This window comes from Ursus maritimus, unplaced genomic scaffold, assembly GCF_017311325.1.
Source record: "Ursus maritimus isolate PB19 unplaced genomic scaffold, ASM1731132v1 scaffold_6, whole genome shotgun sequence".
NCBI lineage: Eukaryota > Metazoa > Chordata > Mammalia > Carnivora > Ursidae > Ursus > Ursus maritimus.
In genome coordinates this window covers 29,352,670-29,371,728 of record NW_024426774.1, presented here as the reverse complement: position 1 = coordinate 29,371,728, position 19,059 = coordinate 29,352,670, and positions in this window count along the sequence as shown.

Sequence of the window (19,059 nt, the reverse complement as noted above, 5' to 3'; positions counted from 1 at the left end):
ATTCAATATTCCCACCAAATAATTTGGGCATGTTCTGGACATGATTTTACAAGAAACAAAATTTACAAATTTAAATAGTAGAAGTTCAGCTATTAGTGGGTATAAATGATATGTAAACTCTGAGGACCTTGTTACTAAAGGTTAGTTTTGCCTTTATCAACAGTATACTGGAGTTGGTAAATATTAAATTAGCAAATATAATCAATACAATGGTCTCTAAATTGTTTTAATTACTCTCCCATAAGTTTAGGGATAAAAATCTTTTGTATGTCCTCACTGTATATTTTTTTTTAAAGATTTTATTTATTTATTTAACAGAGAGAGAGACAGCCAGCGAGAGAGGGAACACAGGCAGGGGGAGTGGGAGAGGAAGAAGCAGGCTCATAGCGGAGGAGCCTGATGTGGGGCTCGATCCCATAACGCCGGGATCACGCCCTGAGCCGAAGGCAGACGCTTAACCGCTGTGCCACCCAGGCACCCCGTATATGTATATTACTTATAAAATATAAACATGTATACTGAACATTAAAACATACTAAACTTTGAATTTTTAAAGGATAAACTTAACAACTACACATAAATAATAGGGTTTTTTGTTTTCACACAGACCATCCTGAGATCCTCACTTTGAACACCACCAGCTCACATAATAGTGTATATGATATCGGTAAACGGTGAAATCCTGAGTTACTCCAGCAGTAATATAAGGATGCCTGGAGGTATTCAAGAGGAATCATAGCCCTGGGCTATGGGGAATCTTTTTCAGGCCCTATTACTCTTCTATCACTGACACAAAACCCTTCCCAACCCTTCATAGCACAAGTCAGCGGGTTAGCAAAGTATAGAAATGATCAGAACAGATGCTTCACCAACGGATAATACATATTTGCAGCCGATGATAAATTGAAGAGCAAACCTTAAATTTGAATGATATGGATGTGCATCAACTGAAAGAACAGTAAGACAGGCATCCGTTGGGAGGCAATATACAATATTTAAGGCTCGGGTGTTAGACCAGGTGGAGAGGAGGAGATGAGCCAGGAATGCTAAGTAAACCCTATGTAAATGGCTCTTTGTACCTCTTTCTGGATCTAGTATGGATCTTTTCCAGATACCACTAAGACTGTTGGTAATGGGCTTACTTGATGAGAGATTACATTCTGGAGGAAAAAGTTTATATTGCGGCTCCGGTTTATTGAGCGCTTGATAAGTACCTTACAGGTTCTATCCCACCCACTTCTTAGGGTCTGTTTTCTCATCTACAAACAGTAATAATTGTCCGCACAGTAACTCCTCCAGCATTTCCATACAGCAATTAGGTGCCAAGGACAGGGTCCCAGGCCAGGGCAGATGAATGCCAATGGGCTTCACCACTCCTATACTCTCAGGAAGAAAGACTGCTTCGTTCCACTTGATCACAGAAAAGACATCAAACTGTCTTCTCAGCAACCCTAATTACTGCATTAAATCTTCTTTCCTTCTTGGCAAGTCAGATAGGGCAAAAAATCATTAAGCAATGTGTCCCCCATTCTTGTTTTTATCCGTATGAGCCTCGGATAAGGAAGTGCTTGCCATAAGGAGCATTTAAGGAGAGTTTAGGAGAAGAGGGGCATCCAGGATCTTAGCTGCTGTCAAAAGACACATCCTTGAACTCCTTTGCTATAACTTCAAGACTGGCCTGGTTATTGCTGACATCACGCTCCAAACTGATTATATTTTGATCTTATTTTCTTTTATTAGAAGGATACTATTAGACAGTTTCTGGCAGGAATGAGCCATTGACTTGAGGTGCTAAAGATTTTCTCTCAGTTTAATGATTTAAACCTGAGGCTGGGAAACGGGGGGAGGTGAAGAGGAAGTCATTTCCAACATCCTAGGTATCGGGTACCAACGGAATAATGAAAGGGACCTATGCTTATCCAATGTTATTATATTGTTGGGCAATATACTTACGAAAAAAAATTATTGGGGTTTGAATGGCCCCAATAAGCCACACTCTCTCCTCTGCCAGAGTTTTGAATTTATGAAGAGTGACAAAGGAGTAAAGCATATGGGGAGCATACTAGCACCTCTATTATTAATAGAGGCTGTGTTCTACGGTGACAGCTTTGCCCCAGAAGGCTCTAAAATAGGCCCTAGAAGTTCCATCAATTAAATTGATCCCAATGCCACTCTTCATCCTAGGTAGAACATTCACTCCCTATTCTATTTTCCGTTTCAAATTAGTCCATCCACACTGTCCAAAATATCTTATCAGCGGTTCTGCAAAAAATAAAAATAACATCATAATAACACTCCAATGATTATACACTAAATGCCCCATGTATAAATTTAAGCCTGCTTACTATAAGGTTTCTAGAGAGAAATTAAAATCCTCAAATTAAGTCCCTTTATAAATTTAAGTCTTAAAAAAAGGAAAATTCCAAAAGGCTTCAAGTCTAAAATCAAATTCACCTTCTTCTGTATATTGAAAAGGCAAACCCTCCAAAACTTCTCTTTCTGGCAATATAGGACCAGGTATCATGAAAACTTACCCTAATAAAAGGCACTTAATACTGCTGAAAAAATATACAAAGCATTTCTTTAAATGCCTAACAGCTGAGCTGGCGAGAAAGTGATGGAAACCCTTCATGGTCGAAGCTGCTTTATAAAAAATCGTAAATCCAGCCAGATAACTAGACCTGGAAGCCAACAGCTGTCCCCTGGGATCTACTGATCTCTGGTAACCTGGAACTTGAGTTTCAATGAGCCATCAGCGACAAAGCTTATGTCCTGAGCAAAATGAGATGCAGATGAAGGACTCCTGATAAAGGATGGGCCCCCATATGATGACATCCGCAGAGAAAGAAAAGCAGTAACTCACAGAGATAGACCATAAAGAACCTCGACTCTTAGTTATGGATTTAAAGGGGAAAAAAGTATATTCTCTGAGAATTTATATCCATGAACTGATCCTCAGTTGGGTTTGGACTAGAATTTATAGTATGCATGTAGCCAAAAAACATCCAAGTTGCAAATTTAAAGTCATCCCAAATTGGTGGTGCCACCAGTCACACAGAAGAACCAGGTATAAATCCTTCCTGAAGGAATGCAACATAATCTGGTTCTCAAAGAATTTTTCCAACTAAAAGTTCTCAGGGACATGAGCTCATACTTACAAATCACCAACAAATAAAAAAATAAAAAGAAGCAGGAAAACAAGCCAATAGGATAAAGAGTTGATAGAAAGAAAAAAAAAAAAAACACCAGTGATCCAGATCCGCAATTAATGCAGGTGTTAGAATTATCAGATGTAAAAGATAAATTATGTTAAAGATGTTTAATGACCAATTCTGAAGTTACGATGAAGTAAAAAAAAGTTTAAGCAGGCTTGAAAATAAAATGGCTGTTCTCTAAAAGACAGGATATAACTAGCGTGGCCAAGTATGCAGGGAAAAGGGAACCCTTTTCTTGTTGGTGGGAATGTCAATTGCTATAGCTACTATGGAAAATGGTATGGAGATGCCTCAAAAAAATTAACATAGAACTGCTACATGACCCAGCAATCTCATTGCTGCATATCTATCCAAGGAAATGAAAACAGGATATCAAAAAGATATCTGCACTCCCAGGATCATTGCAGCGTTATTCACAAAAGCCAAGACATGGAAACAACCTAAGTGCCCACTGGCCGATGACTGGATAATGAAGGTGTGGGGGATACACACACACACACACACACACACACACACACACACACACATATTACTCAGCCATAAAAAAGAGGGAAATACTGCCATTTGCAACAGCATGGGTGGACTTTGGGAGCATTGTACTAAGTGAAATAAGTCAGAAGAGAAAGCCAAATGCTCTATTATTTCACTTATACGTGGAATCCAAAAAAGCCAAACTCATAGAAGCAGAGAGTAGAATGATGGTTACACAGTTGACTCTTGTGGGTGGGGTAAGGGCGCCGATCCCTGCATAGTCAAAAATCGGTATGTAAATTTTAACTCCCCAAAACCTTAACAGCTACTAGCTTAATGTTGACCAGCAGCCTCACCAACAATGCAAACAGCTGATTAACATGTATTTTACATGTTAGATGTACCACCCACCGTGTTCTTACAAGTAAGTAAGCTAGAGAAAAGAAAATGTTATTAAGAAAATCATAAGGAAAATACATTTATAGTACCATATGAAAAAATCCATGTTCAACCCCATGTTGTTCAAGGATCAACTGTACACCACATTTTCTTTATCCATTCATCCACTGATAGACGCTTAGGATGTTTCCACATCTCGGCTGTTGTAAATAATGCCACAACTAATATGAGGGGGCCGGGGCAGATCTTTTCGAGATAGTGATTTCGTTTTCTTCTGATACATGCCCAGAAGGAAAATCACTGGATTACATGGGAGCTCTATTTTTAGTATTTTGAGGAACCTCTATAATGCCTCCCCAAATTTACATTCCCACCAACAGTATGTAAGACACTAAGATAGTTCCACACATGGCAGGATCCCATTTATATGAAATATCCAGACACGGAAACTCTAAGGAGACAGAAAGCAGATCAGTGGTCGCCTGGGTCTGATTATAAATGATGAAGAAATGCAAACAGGCAGGAGGGAACCCTTTGGGGCGATGGAAGGATTCTAAAACTGGATTATGGCAACGGTGCTCGACTCCATAAATCGTCAAACTGTACGCTTACAATGGATGAACTTGATATATATGTAAATATATCTCAATAAAGGGGCTTCTAAGTATCTAGAAAAAAGACAGTTTTCTATGTTTAAAATAACTTCCTTCTCTCCCTGCTATTTAATTAAATGGGTTTTTTCCTGTCATTTCCTAATCACCTATTATGAGACAAGGGCTGAAGATCTCACTTCTACAGTTAATAACTTATTTAATATCCATGTCAACCCTATGACGTGGGTGGGACTCTACCCATTTTTGAGAGGAAGATCCTGAGACTTTGAGCTTAGGTCACCTGGCCAAGATCAGAGAGATCGTCGGTAGCCGAGCTGATGCAAAGCCAGGTCTGTCTGGCTTGGAAGCACAGGCCCCGTCCATTAGCCACACTGCTGCTCTATAAGGAATGAAAAGAGTTTCAGAGAATCTTTTTTTAGCAAAAGAAAGAAAGTGGTTGCTGAAACAACAAAGCTCTCAATTTCAAAACATATTCTGTGTTCTGGGCCAAGTGGACCCTAGAGTATTTCAAGACCTTTGCTGCTGACATAAAGTGAAGATCAGACAGGTGACTCCAGACTCAGACCGCCAAGGTCAAACCAGACTCTAGTCATGACCTCCAGTTGGCTCAGTTGGTCAGAGAACGGATGAAATGGGCATCTCTTCAGTGCACATATAAATCTTCCCACAAGGTTGTTTAAATGCAAATTCTAGGGCCCTGTGCCCAGGTGTTCTGGTCCAATAGGCTTAGGGTGGGGTCTCAGAAGCGATATTCTTAACAAGCATAGGAAAGTTGTCGAAAGTAGAGGTTTCGGAGATAAATGCACCTGCATTGGATGCTGCCATAAGCCATTAACTAGTTGTGGCACCTTGGTCAGCTTAGCATCTCTGAGCCTCAGTTTCCTTATCGAGATAAGGGTGTTCATAATACTTATCTCCTAAAATTATTGTGACTCTTTCATTACTCTGTGATTTGAGAAAACACTCAGTAAGCACTAGCTTCTTTTTTTTACATTTATGCATGGTTTTTTTTTCCTAGAGAGTCTGAAAGCATGGAGTTTTGCCAACAATCCAGATGAACACTTTCTCAGAATCAGGTCAGCAGCAAAGACGCTGCTGGGTTGATGAGATCAGCCTGCAGGCCTCAGGCACTGTGGATTTGTGGCTCTTGCTGGAGATTTTAATATCTAAAGTCGAACTCCATTGACTCACAAATTTATTCTATCCCTCGCCTTCAAAAACACTCCTGAGCAGAACTGATAAGAGGAGAAAACACGAGGCAAAGCTGACACCTACCGGCAGCTCCAGGCCCCTGCAAAGGGCATTTGTGTTGCTCGGCAACTCCTAACACGGATTAATCCTCGCTGCCTCCTTACACAGGAAACATTGCGTCAAGGAAAGAATCAGAGATGTGGACAAAGCTTTACTGTGAAAGATTTCCTCAAATATCATTTATGGAAGTGAAATATTGGAACGACTTAGTGTCCAGCCCTGAGGCATGGGCTAAATAAACTCGGGTACTTGTGTATGATGAACTATCGATCATCCATTTGAAGCTATGTTTTCAAACCATTTTAATAACACAAAGAAATGCTCATAAAGATTTTTTTAAGACTTTATTTATTTATTTATTTATTTGAGAGTGAGCAAGAGAGAGAGCGGCAGGAGGAGCATGGGGGAGGGGCAGAGGGAGAAGCGGGCTCTCCTCGCTGAGCAAGGAGCCTTACGCGGGACTTGATCCTGGGGCCTCGAGGATCACGACCTGAGCCAAAGGCAGACGTTTCACCGACTGAGCCACCCAGATGCCCCTCATAAAAAGATTTTTAAGTGCAAAACGAGGGCTGTAAGACAAAACATTTAGGACAATGATTAAATAAAATTGATGTCCGCATACGGCCCTAGAAAGAAATCTGGAATGAAATGCAGAAAATGTTAATAGTAGGGGCGCCTGCGTGGCGCAGTCGTTAAGCATCTGCCTTTGGCTCAGGGCGTGATCCCGCGTTCTGGGATCGAGCCCCACATCAGGCTCCTCCGCTGGGAGCCTGCTTCTTCCTCTCCTATTCTCCCTACTTGTGTTCCCTCTCTCGCTGGCTGTCTCTCTCTCTCTGTCGAATAAATAAATAAAAAAAATCTTTAAAAAATTAAATAAAATTGATGTCCGCATATGGCCCTAGAAAGAAATCTGGAAAAAAATTTAGAGAATGTTAATAGTGATCATTTCTGAGACTAGTGTTTTCTTCTTTGTACAGGGCTGTATTTTTCAACATTTCTGCAATAAGCATGTTTTACCTTATTGACTAGAAAGCACAGGAGTAAATTTTTTTAATATTTTTAACTGTTTTTCAACTTCATTGAGATATAATTGGAACATGACATTGTGTAAATTTAAAGTATACAACCTGAGGATTATATATATATATATTTTTTTTTTTTGACACGATTACCACAGTAAGGTTAGTTAACACTTCCATCACCTCACATCATAACAATTTGTGCGTGTGTGGTAAGAACATTGAAGATAATGCTAAATGAAATAAGTCAAGCAGAGAAAGACAATTATCATATGATTTCTCTCATCTATGGAACATAAGAAATAGGATGATCGGTAGGGGAAGAAAGGGATAAAGAAAGGGGGGGTAATCAGAAGGGGGAATGAAGCATGAGAGACTATGGACTATGAGAAACAAACTGAGGGCTTCAGAGGGGAGGGGGGTGGGGGAATGGGATAGACCGGTGATGGGTAGTAAGGAGGGCACGTATTGCATGGTGCACGGGGTGTTATACGCAACTAATGAGTCATCGAACTTTATATCGGAAACCGGGGATGTACTGTATGGTGACTAACATAATATAATAAAAAATCATTAAAAAAAAAGAAAAAAAAGAACATTGAAGATATACTCTCTAAAAAAAATTATTTCTTAAAAAAGAAAATAACATTCGGAGGGAGAACAGGACACCCCAAGCAGATACTGATAGGACGGTGATAGTCCCGCGGTGACATTAACAGCATCCGAGAGATACAGCAGCATCACAGGACCACAGAACAACAGAACAAAGGGAGGAAGCCATTTCACCGTCTAAGAAGGAGAAAGTATTTAGCCTTCCCCAACCAAATCATCCCTCTTGCAACTGGCTTTCCTCTTGTGTTCTGCCTAGAGAATTTTCTCACATAATGACTGTGAGTCAAGGTCTGCCCTGCTGGGCAAGTGAGGACATGTACAATCTCCTCGCTGAATGTCTGACTGACGACCGCATCTGGCAAGGCCGCGGTGCTATCACACACCAGCTCTGTGAATCACCTAATTCTCTGAGCTTCCTTCTTCTCATTGGGAAAAGAAGGGTGACAACAGCTACCCAGCGACCTCCCGCAGTTCCGAGCTTGGCATGAGATAGGGTGTTCTGAAAACAATGCCATGTGAACCATAGGCGAGGTCATAGAAGCCAACATCCTTCCCTGAATGATTCCGTGCCAGGCACAAAGCGCTTTCTTACCTGTTATTTCATTTTATCATCATAAAAAGCCTGCAAGTGAGTAGAAATGAGAAAACTGAGTGGATAACCTGCTCACCGTGGAATACCTTCCCATTGCAGAGCCAGGATTTGAACTCAGTTTGATCTCCAACGGCCAGGTTCTTGAATATTATGCTTTATGACTGCATAGAACCTTAGTGCTCGAGGGGACCCAACAGGTCATGAAGTTGAATCCCTGTAGTTTGAAGAGGAGGACACCAGGGTCCAAAAAAGAGACATGACCTGCCCATACGACCAACAAGAAATGCCACAAATTTCACTTCACAGAACACTACAAGCCTCTGCATAATCTGCCAGCCAATGTGGTTTCTAGTTACTCAAGCCCAGGAGGGGGCTGGGGTTTCTGTTCTCAGCTCCACTTCTCTATTGCTGGAAACAAGAAGCTCTTGGATCTACACTATTATTCAACAGCCAAATTACATATTCCAAACTGAGTGAAACTTTGAACTTCTGGGGAAAGTGGACTCCCACAGAATCACTACAAATATCCACGTTTACTATTTGGAGTTGAACCCCATTGACTCACAAACTTAGTTTGGGGGAAAGTACTCCAGGCAGAGGGAACAACCTGTGTGAAAGTCCAGGGGTAGGATCAGGTCTGACATGTTCCAGAAGCAGCAAAGAGGCTACTGTTGCTGGAACAGAGTGAGCAAAGGGGGGTCTGGTCCGAGCTGAGTTCAGAGTAGTGTTAGGAGACAGAGCACAGGGATCAAACAGGCCACTGTAAAGATGTTGGTATTTATTCTGAGTGAAATAAGAAGCTAGTGTAGGGGTTTGAGCAGAAGAAGGACACAATCTGACCTATTTTCTTAAAGGATTGTTCTTGCTACTGTATTAAGAATAGACTGAAGGACTCTGAGAAACAAACTGAGGGCTTCAGAGGGGAGGGGGGTGGGGGAATGGGATAGACCGGTGATGGGTAGTAAGGAGGGCACGTATTGCATGGTGCACTGGGTGTTATACGCAACTAATGAATCATCGAGCTTTACATCAGAAACCAGGGATGTACTGTATGGTGACTAATGTAATATAATATAATAAAAAAAAACATTAAAAAAAAAAAGAATAGACTGAAGGAGCTAAGGAGAAGCAGGAAGACCTGGTAAGAGGATAAGAAGGTCCTGCACTCTTCAAGGTGGGATAATGATGACTTGGACCATCGCGCTAGCAATGGAGGTGGTAAAACAGGATTGGATGTTGGATGCAGTTTGAACATAGACCTGTTCTAGCTATTTCCTTTTCTTTTTTTAAAGATTTTATTTATTTATTTGACAGAGATAGAGACAGCCAGCGAGAGAGGGAACACAGCAGGGGGAGTGGGAGAGGAAGAAGCAGGCTCATAGCAGAGGAGCCTGATGTGGGGCTCGATCCCAGAACGCCCAGGATCACGCCCTGAGCTGAAGGCAGACGCTTAAGGACTGCGCCACCCAGGCGCCCCGTGGTTTAGCTATTTCCTGACTGATTGAATATGGGATGCAAAAAAACAAGTGAGGAGTCAGGAATGGCTGCGGTGTTTTGGCTGAGCTACGGGAAGAATGAAGCTCCAGTCCACTGGGAAGGAGATCGCGTGGAACAGGTGTGTGAGAAGATTGGGAGTCAGCGGAGGGATGTTGAGTGTGACCTCCCAGCGGAGCTGTTCAGTAGGCATTTGGATACATGAGACTGGAGGGCTGTGGAGAGCTCTGGGAGTCATCAACATACTTGAGGCGCATAAAGACTTGAAGCTGGGTGAGCTCCACAATGGACTAAGAGGTAGAGTAGATGAGAGGACCAAGGACTGAGCCATGCCCTCAATGTTAGCCAGTCTGGAGACGAAGAGAAGTCAGCAAAACGGCCTGAGAAAGAGCCACCAGTGAACGGGAAGAGAACAGGAAAGTGCAATAAAACAGATTCTAATTTCAGTGGGCACAGAAGCCAGGAATATTCTATGTCCAATACCTTTATTTGGTTCCCTGAATCAATGTGAAAAAATTCTACACCTCTGAGTGCTTTTTTTCTTTGCACTTAATGCCCAGCCATTGCCAGCCCTCTCCCCATGATGACTGTGCAGGGCTGGTAGCAGCCAGAGCAGTAGCACTGATGTCAGGAAAATGGCTCAGACAGGCAGCCTGTCTGCTGCTTTGATACGCTCCATGTCCAGAGGGAGAACTGCCAATCCAAACAGATCCCACAGATTGTGCCCTACCCAACGCTATCAAAACACAGAACAAGAGAGAGCTGAAGCCAGCTGTCTGGGAAAACTGTCCAGGTACTGTGGGAGCTCAGCAGCATGCAGACGACGGTGCGCTGAACCCATGGAAAAAGGACAGACCCGGGGACCTGGAGCATCTTACAACTTGAGGTTCGAAGCCAATTGCCCCCCAGAGCTCTTGCCCTAAGTCCTTGAGTACAAAGTGCTGAAGTGGCCCTAAGGAGGAAATGATGTCCAGGAATTAATATCTGCATTTCTGAGAACACAGAAATATCTTCAAAGCTTCAATTCTACAATCTGATGTGTACAGATCCATGTTTGAAATTCCACGGTTATCAGTTTCATCTCTTGTTTTTCATAAACCCTGCTATCTATCACTTTCAGCTCAAAATGGAAACAGAGTTTAACAGAGAGGAACAGGAAGAAGGAAAAGGGCAGGGGACCAGGAAGATGGAGAAACCCCCCAACACCATCCCCACCCCTGCCCCCACCACTTCCACCACCTTCCAAGAAGGAAAATGGTCCAGAACAGGGAGGCAGAAAATGGAGGAACCTCACCATCTGGCATTTCCCCTGTTGGCAGATGTGGGAGGGAGTCACAGGGATGAGTCAGAAACTCTTTAGCTGATGCTTTCGAACTGCCTATGCAAATCTTCCAGGGCCTTCTTTGCTACCACAGAGTAAACACCCTAAACCCAAAGGCCTTGCTGGCACACAGGAAATCAGGCGTGACTGCTCTGAGGGGCTGAAGACAGGTTTCTTGCTCAAAGACTAAGGAACCTCATCTCTTGCTGCTGCCCTTCCCTCCTCAGTTACCTTCTTCTGGCCTTCTGCCCATCCCCCCACCCCCGAGTCTGTATCTCACTCTGGAACTCCATCCAGTCCTTAAAAATACCCAATACTGTGATTCTTCATTCTACTTTATTTCATATGCCATATTTCTCATCTCCCTTCCCTGAGCTCTCCTGAAACATCCTTATTTTGAAGGAGAAAGGGGAGAGGAGACAGGAGGGGTATGGAGTTCTCCAGACTCATGGAAGCTTGCTGCTGTTCTGGTTCCAAATCAACCACTTCTCTGAGGGCAGTACTCTCAGAACCTGCTAGAAACGAAGGCCTCCCTCTAGCTGACCCTGGGACCAGGCACAGACAGCTCATAACCCGGCATCAGGCTCCTGGCTCACGAGCTGTGATTTATTGCTACGTCTGCTCCCTGGGTGACTCAGGAACATGTTCAACTTGTTTGGGGAAACCAGGAGGTCAGTGTGACCAGGGTAAAGTGAGCGAGAAAAAGAGTGGTGGGGGGTGCGATCAGAGAGGTACAGAGGCCAGATCCACATGGGGCCCGGCCAGCCATGGTGGAGGCACCGGATTCTATTTCAAGTGCAACGAGGGGCCATTGGAGGGTTTTATTTAAGCAGCAAGATGACATGATTATACGGTAGAAGGATGGCTCTCGTTCCTGTGTGGACAGGAATCTAAGGAAGCAAGGATGGAGAGGGGAGCCAGGTGAGAGATGAAGGTGACCCGGAGTGGAAGCAGTGCTCAAAAGTGGACAGGTTCAGGACATAGTACGAAAGCAAAAGGATTTGCTAGTGTTCTGAACCGAGAGGAGTCAACCACTGGGTCAAAAATTTCTAGTAACTGAGGTGGGAAGGACAAGATTTGGGGGATTGTGTGGAACCAGGAGTTCAGTTTCACGTATCTTCATTTGAGGTGCTCTTGGGCCATCCCAATGGAGATGTCTGGAGTTAGTGGAGAGATTGGGGCTGGAGATATAAATTTCAGAGTCATCTGCACATAGCAGTAGAGCTGGTGGGGGCTGGATGAGATCTCCTGAGGAATGAATACAGCGGGAGAAGAGGTCCAAAAACTAAGTTCCAAAATATTCCAATTTTTAAGAGTCAGGAAAACAAAGACCATACAAAAGAAATGGAACAAAGAGATTGATGAGGTGGGAGAATCGAGAGAAAGTGGTGACCCAGAAGCCAGGAGCGAATGATCGGTCAAGTCATTTTCTCTGAGAACTGAGTAAAGAAATGGCTGAGAGTAAGATCAGAGTCCCCAGTGATGCTCTACAGCCCTGGGTTTCATGGAGCTCCTGTGGGGGCTTAGCCAACAGGGTTCCAGGCCTTTCTTCGTTTCAACCACATCTGCTCTTCTGTTGGCTTTGGGGTTCCATGTGAGATTTCCTCTGAAGAAAAGGTTCTAGCAGTTAAAACATAAAGCTCTGGAAACAGTTGGAGCACCTTCTACCATTGGGAAAGGGGCAAGAATGTGGAGAGGGACTTTCTCTGTAGGGCCGCCCCCAGGGAAAAATATAAAACTGAGGGTGAAAACCATAGAGCTGATGACTTCTAAGGCCTTTTTCAGCTCAAAAACACATGAGTTCCACTCTCCTGGTTCCAGCCCCTGGACAATAATCTCGCTGAAGACTCCACCCATGCTCTGGTCTGATAATGACCTTGATGAGGACATAGGACCTGGCTGGGCCCCCTACATGGGCTTGATAACATACGGGGGCCTTTGAGGAGCAGTAGAAGAAACATTTATTTGATCCAAGTGCTGCTTTGAACTCTGATTTTCCGGAGAAGAGCTGGACTAAACACCCCGCCTCCTCCTGCCTCCCCGATCTTAATCAGCCTCACAGGCTGTCTGGAATCAGGCAGTGTCTGGACAAGGTCTCACTCACAACTGCCAGCCTCCTGGCACAGAGGAGGCTGGCTGGTCAATTTTTAAGTATTCAAAGTATTATACCTTTCCTGGTCAGTTTTTAAGTATTATCTATTTTTCTTGGTTTCTCAGGTACTGTAGCCTCTCTGTCTTCTGCCAAAAAGAAACAAGTTCAGGTATCCACAGATGCCCTTCCCTTAGATGTAATTTTCTAATCCTATCAACTTGCAATATAGATCTAGGGAAGAAATGCAGCAATCCTGAAGAAAATCTAAGCTTAGGGAAACAACTTGACTTTCCTTGCCCCAACTCTCGTTTCCAACACCAGGATCCAGCTACAAGGAAATGAAGGCTGCACAGCTGGATTTAGGAATCCTCTACTCCAGTCTTAAAGCCTGAGGCTTGTAACTCCTGCACTCCTCTTCCAAGATTTGTTTTATTTATTTATTTGAGAGAGAGAGAGAGAAAGCGCTTGTGCACGTGAGCAGGGGGAGGGGCAGAAGGAGAGAGAAAATCTTCAGCAGATTCCCTTCCAACCTCAGAGCGGGATGCCGGACTCCATAAAGGTGGTTTTATTAAAGCACAGGGACAGGACCCGTGGGCAGAAAGAGCTGGCATGGCCCATTATATACTTTCAAGTTGGGAGGGGGTTAGGGCTAGCATAAGCCTCGAAGGAATTTTGGAAGCAAGGTTTCCAGGACCTTGAGGGGGGTAGCTATTGTTGGAAAAGATCATGTATTAATGTCTAATAAAACCTGAGTCATGAGACACTTCAGGTGTGTATCGGTGGGTCATATGCTTGGGGGATGATTGCCAACATGTATCTTAGGGAGTAGAGACAAAGGAAGTTTCCTAAGGAATTTTTATGGTAAAGTAGACTTACAGGATCCTGGAGGTTGGGCTAAGATTTTGCCCTTAGCAATATATCAACATCGAGGCAGCTGAGGTCTTAGAGGAATGTCACTCTGCCTGTTTCAAGGACTTGCCAATGGGCTGTAGATAGTAAGGAAATTCAATATTTTCTCTGCCTGTGTTTCCCACATCACTTACTGTGGTGAACATTTGTTGGTCTTGTCTGTACAGCATCTTTTCTCTAGACTTGCCTTTGGGGAACCACCCCTGCCTCACCTTCATCCCTGTGGTTTGGCGAGGCTAACTCCGCTTCTAGCTATAGGTGGGGGATTGAGCCACAGGCCAAATTCAATCAGTGCGTTCCATTCCCCAACCCAGAGGCTAAGTCAGGAATGGACCCAGAACGCAGCTTAAGCCAATGGCAGTCAAGCCTATGACTTTGTGGTAGTATTAGACAGGAGACGAATACTCTTCTTTCATTAAAAGTCAAGTTAAGGGGTGGGTATCTGACTGGCTTGGTTGGTGGAGCGTGCAACTCTTGATCTTGGGGTTGTGAATTCAAACCCCACATTGGGTGTAGAGATTACTTAGAAATAAAAAATAAATGAGTACATCTCTTTAAAAAAAGCAAAAATGAGAATGCATCTGGAGACTTCCACTATAAAAAGTAAAGTTAAGGGGATATGAGCCTGGGGTAACTAGCATCTATCTTACCCCAGGATGGAAAGCTACCTAAGTTTGGAGCCTATTCAGAGGAGGGCAGAGCAAGGGCATAAGAAGATACAGGATTCTGGATTCATCTGTGTCTGAGCAGAGGCATGAAATAAATTTCCTTTTTTGGTTAAGTAAGTTTGAAATGGGTTTTCTGTCACTTGTAACCAAAAGAATCATAAATTATCCATCTTCTCTAGATCTTGCTATCTGAGCCTTTAGAATGAGAATGTTTAAAACTAGTCAGTGCAGGCACTAATAGCATCTGGTGGGACAGTTCTTTATTGTGCAAACTCTTCTGAACATTTATTTTTGCCCCTGCTCACAAAATGCCAGAAGCACACTTCAGTTATTATGACAACCAAACACCCACCACCTAGCCCACTGGAAACACACGCGTACACACACACACACACACACACACACACACACACACACATTTCCAAATGGCCCCTATGGGCATGCGTTTCCCAAGTTGAGAACAAATAAACTAGAACATGTCCAAGGCCCCCCTCAACTGCCATCAGCCATGTCACGTACCAGAAATCAAGTTCACTAGAGCCTAGTCATAGCACCAACTGAAAATAACTTAGTTTCTGTGTTCGCTTATTTTAAAAATGAGAACACTAATATACAGCTATATGGGTAAACCTCTCAAAGGATTATTGTGATAAATTACTCAAACGAAGTAACCGTAGCATAACGTAAATGGATAACATTCCCAAGGGAAATAACCCAAACACGTTTTTTTCCAAATCTATACGCACCACAATTGATTTAGCCCCTCACTGACTGAGGGACATTTTGGTTGCTTCCAAGTTTTGGTAATTATGAGTAAGGCTGCCATAAGAGCCGTGCGCAGGTTTTCCTGTGGACATAAGCATTTAACTCCTTTGGGTAAATACCAAGGAGTCTAAGTGCTTCTGAACACCATTGTAGCTCATAGTCTGTCCCATAAAAAGATAATTTTTTTAGACCCTGAAATTTTACAGTCATCTTTCCATAGCCTTAATTCATCTATCAATAAAGAGTTAAAATCACAGCTACCCTGTGTCGCCATCATTTTCCTAGACCTCCTTAATTGCACCTCTAGCAAGAAAGATTGGCTTAGGAGGCAGGGAGGGGTCCTTTTTAGGAAACAAATGGGTTTCATCACTTCCTGAGTGTTACTCCAAGGATCACTACAGAACAACAGTGAAGCTGATGGCCCCAGTCAGCTAAACTCATTCACTTCTCCACGCACCTATCTCTCAGCTCGGATAATTTACTGCATGTCATTCTTTGTTAGTCGAAACCACAAACGGTTAAATCCTTGAATGCCAAGGACTTCCTGGACCCCACAGTGCTCCGTAAATAAAGGAGAATAAAGTTTTCAGAGCCTTTTATAAGTCTTCCATTTATAAATTGATTTTTTTTATGGTACCTTTGGAATCTTTCCTTTTTTCTCTTCTTGGCAATTTTGCGGTCTTAATATTTATCCTCAAAAGAATGGTCTAAACTCTCCACTGGCAAATGTGGCTATGTCGGGAGAGTGGGCTCCATTCCATGTGCTGCCTTTGAAATCTGAGAGCAGTGAGATGACTTCACATTGCGTGAGCACAGCCAACCAAATCCAGGCTGAGGGCTACAGCCACGACAGACAGCTGCTTTCATCTCAGCTCCCTTCCAAACTGCCAGCAAGTATTGCTGCTGAAAGTTGTGCCAGGATCCTGGGGCCAATTTTCAAGTTTAGGAGGATTTGAGGGGTATCCTGCTACCACCCTGCTGGCTCAACTAGCTAACGACCTCTCCTCTCCATCTCAGCCCTTCCATGAAACATGGCGGCCACCTGATGCAGTGGTCCCTGCCCCTTGAGACAAAGCAGGAGCTCAGCTATTTGAAGGCTGAGAGACATGTCTCATAGAAGTCAAAGAAGTGAGACAGAAGAAGTAAGGGGAGGCAGTTAAACCACTTCAAAACTACTTTTTGACTTTCAGACTGCACAGAAAGTGGCCCTGAAACTCAAAATGAAACCTCAATCTTTTGCATATTCATCTTTGAAGCCAGAAGCTGGTGGGAAGGCTGGCTATGAAAACACAGCCCCCATACCTTCACGAACGGCAAATTGAAGCAATTTCCCCAAATTCCTATGTCGGTATTGCTTTCGATTACTATGGCTGCTGTAAATACTGTTGTCCCGCATCTTCTCTCTCTGCCCTTCATTCCTCACATTTAGGGGTTGCAAAGAAACTGAGATTTCATTTTCAGCAGAATATACCATGAGCGAGCCTCATGCCGGGCCCTCTGTACGTTAGAGAAATGGAAGTGTCTTGTGTCTTGTCCATCCCTCCTTTATAAGAAGTAATTATTTTCAGCTGGGCCAAATTGATTGAGCAAATCTTCAATTTTCGCATGATTTTGCTGCAGCACCATAATGAATGTACCTCTTTGATGAGAGAAAGAAGGTCCATGAAATAAACAGTTCAAGGAGTCAGAGCCGGAGCTGAAAACATGGGCTGCTTTGTTCTTATGACAACTGCTTCACCATCTAAAAACATTCTCCCATTTTTCTCTTCCAGCCACAACCCTCAAGCTACAATAACGGACTCATGATTTTTTTTTTGATGCCAAGGTTATGAATACTCTTTTATGAATATTTTCCTTTGAACTCATTTTTCTCGAAGGAGAAAAACAGCTCTATGTATTGCAGGGCTGACGGTAATAGACAAAACATACAAATTGTTCTCTTAGGGGCAGTAAAATGCTCCAAAATGCACAGAGAAAAATTCTAAATACAAGATAATGTTTATGGAGCACTGCCTTTGCAGCTGTAATTTTTTTAAAAAGTCATATTTCTGACTGGCATGTATTATATAGGACATATTTCAGAGATAAATATCAAGATTAATACCTTAAAATGTCTCCCTTCCCAGCATCGTGCTTGCTTTTCCCATATCACAGCAAGCGCTTAGTGAATAGCAGTTTCGGATGTGCCATTTGGAAGGAAGGAAACCTTCATTCGATTAAGCTGCTTATGTTTTATTTTTCCTTTTATCTCATTTCAGCATATCCTCCAACTTCCTCCTCTAAAAGTAATCTAACTAGTGCCAACATAACAGATTAGAGCAGATTTATTAACTTCATTCTGCCCGAAAAGGAAGTTATTATTGAGGCTTATAGTTATATATGTGATACTGTCAACTAATGTTTAGGTTCCTCATTAAAACTTCTTTTCATTCCGTGTTAATATAATCAGTGAAATCATTTCTTTTCTGGTGTTAAAAACAAAAAACAGAAAAACATATGTGTTTTCCCTAAACCCCTTTCAAAAGTTTTATCTCATCCAAAAGTTTACCCAGAAAAGAGCCTCCTTTAATCCTGCTTTGTGGCTTAGATTCTTTAGCCCTGGAAGCATTTGTGTTGATTTCTGTTATACCCATGCTGATGTAAAAACCCTTGCTAGGCAGAGAAATCATTCTGCACGCAGATGCTGTGCCTCGGAAGCCTAGCATTGTCAGGGGAATTATGGCAAGGGTGATTTAAGAAAGCTTCTCCGGACGGAGTGAATGACCTATAAAAAAATTCCAAGATACAATTGTTGCTTTGCATTTGGCATTAAGAATATTCTACAACATTCTTTTCCTGTGAAGAGACAGTACCCTCCAATGGTTCACAGCATGAGCTTTAGAGCTCTGAGTGCTTGGGTTCAAACCCCATTGTTCCACTTACTAGCTGTGTGATCTTGGAGAAGACACTTAACCGCCCTGAGCATCATAAAATAGGGTTAATAATATCACCTGCTCTTTAGGACTGCTGTGAAGATTAGGTTGGTACAAACATATAAAGCACTTACGACACCATCAGACAGTCAGTGTCCAGTAAGCATTAACTCATCATATTATTCAACTCACACAAGGCACAACATCCCTTTATACAGCTTTAGAAGCAGATTTGTAAAGAAGAAGAAGAAGAAGAAGAAAAAAAAGAAAGAAAGAAAGAAAGAAAGAAAGAAAGAAAGAAAGAAATCCTAGAAAAATCCAATTCTATAAAATTTACCAACGTGAAATTACAGACAGATGTTATATACATGATTTAATAAAATTCTGGCTATAATTTTATATAATTTGATATAGTCAATAGATAAAAATATATTTATCCTTTTTTTTTACATGGAAAAAAAAGGTTTTAATAAGTCAATTCCTTTCCCTATGACTTATTTGTCATTGAACTAAAGCTGTCATTGCTTCCCCACTCGGCCTGTCTGTCTCACCTCCGACCTGGCCCCAGCACGTTAGTTCAGTGACTGTGCTGTCAGTGTCTGCTCAGAACAGCGAGCACATGAGCAACAGCAGCCCCAGCCAAGTACACCTGTACGGCAGGATCAATTTCCTAAATGTTCCATCGATCAAGTATTGTTTTCTAGATAATTGTTTCCTATAGCTAA